This window comes from Neodiprion lecontei, chromosome 7 (assembly GCF_021901455.1).
Source record: "Neodiprion lecontei isolate iyNeoLeco1 chromosome 7, iyNeoLeco1.1, whole genome shotgun sequence".
Classification (NCBI taxonomy): domain Eukaryota; kingdom Metazoa; phylum Arthropoda; class Insecta; order Hymenoptera; family Diprionidae; genus Neodiprion; species Neodiprion lecontei.
The window spans coordinates 14,337,572-14,339,751 of NC_060266.1; positions in this window are offsets into that span (position 1 = coordinate 14,337,572).

Sequence of the window (2,180 nt, forward strand, 5' to 3'; positions counted from 1 at the left end):
TTTAATTTTATTTATAGGTTTAAAATTTATATTTTATTATTTTTTATTATGAAATATATTAAAAATTTAATTATTCAAGTTTAAATCAATGAAAGATTTAAAACTTTTATATTATGTTTTCAAGACATAAACTTATTCAAGTTCATTGATTTGTTGGTTTAATTTAATTTTATAAAATGTCTCATATTTTTGTTAGTATAGGATAAATTAAAAAATAAAAGAAGTATACTAATGTTAAAATTTGTCCAACAATAATAAATGGATTTTCTACAGGTCTTATTCTAATTCATGTTAGTATCAATACAATTCTAATAAATATTCAAAATAGAAATTGTCTAAATGGGTAAAATATTAATCGTTTAAAATTTATTATTTTATAAAAAGGTATAATTAATAATATTAAAATAGACATTAGAAGAAGAATTACTCCCCCTAATTTATTAGGGATAGATCGTAGGATTGCATATGCAAATAAAAAATATCATTCAGGTTTAATATGAGGGGGGGTAATTATAGGATTAGCAGGGGTAAAATTATCTGGGTCTCCTAATATATTAGGATTTATTAAAATAATATAAATTAAAATAAAGTATATTAAAATAAATCCTACAATGTCTTTTAATAAAAAATAAGGTTGAAATGGTATTTTGTCAATATCACTATTAGTTCCTAAAGGATTTCTTGATCCTGTATTATGTAGAAATATTAAGTGAATAATTGTTATTATAATAATAATAAAAGGAATAATAAAATGAAGAGTAAAAAATCGTGTTAGTGTAGCATTATTAATAGAAAATCCCCCTCATAATCATTGTACTAAGAATTCTCCTAAATATGGGATTGCTGAGAGAAGGTTAGTAATTACAGTAGCTCCTCAAAAAGATATTTGTCCTCAAGGTGATACGTATCCTAAAAATGCGGCTACTATAGTTAACAATAATATTGTTGTTCCTGTTATTCAAGTTGGCTTAAAGTTGAATGATCCAAAAAATATTCCTCGTCCGATATGTAAATATTGTAACGTGGCAGTTTTACTGCGCATTCCACACGGCTCCCCGAACTCTGGACGGACCACCGACTTAGGGAGCACGCGAAGTAGACCGCGGCTCATTTCGAAAAAGAGCGCCAGGACAATAGTCACGCATCCGAGACTCTAAGAGGGGACCATCGCCGGTTTAGCGAATAAGACTTTTCAGGATTTTTGTTTATTTTTTTTTTGGGTGGCGAGTAAATGCGGCTTCGGGCAGGGGATCGGCAGCAAATTCGAACGATGTTACTGGATGGCAATCGCGGCGGATCGCGACGAAAGGAGGGCCTCGCACGAGGCTACGGAGAGAGCGTCAATGGAGAGCTCTGCCGCGAGGGAATCCAAGGCGGACGAGATTCCCGTTGGTGGCCGGCGAGCCGTAGCCCCCCCCTCCGTCGCCCAACTGACGACAGGTGCCCTCGCGAAGTCATCACCACGCCACTGCCAAGCTACGGGGTACACGAGACTGGTCAGCCAATCAACATCCCGCGACAGCGGAATCCAACGATAGCGATACGCTAGATTGTAAGAATTGCGTAACGAGAACCCCAATGCGAGCGGGAAAATTTTGACTAGGGATGACGCCTATGTTCGGGGCATGTTCGAATTGCGGCTCCGATTTGCAGGACCCGGCACTTGAGTCCTGGCGACCGATAGCGTTAGTGGCGTGGCGAGAAAGTGTAGAAAAAGTAAAGTTATTGTGTTTGGGATGGCTGAGACGGGCGTAGGGGAGTTTCTGGTGTGGCTGAGGAGCGGTAAGCGCTTATAATTCTTTGCGGGCATATTTCGAGCGCAAGTTAAATTGGCACACCGATAAACGGTCGGCCCACGCAATCTTAGAGTTAGAGTAGCGCTCGAAATCTGTTTGCCGATCTCCTTGAGGATGACTGTAGCCTGAGTTTTCGCGATAACGCGTAGAGTCACGGTTTCGCGTGGGGAACAATTTCGGAGGGAAATTGAGTGTGGCCAAATTCCGCTGCACAGGGTCTCGTCGAGTCTGCGTACGTAAAAAGGGTGGTGAACTTAGAGGGAATAGAGACTTCGACTTGAGCGCGGATGCGTCATAATACGCTATACACTCGCGCGATTAGAAAAGCTTTCTAGAGCGATTAATTTGGTCGCGATTAGCGCGTCGAGGCACGTCCTTTTTGAT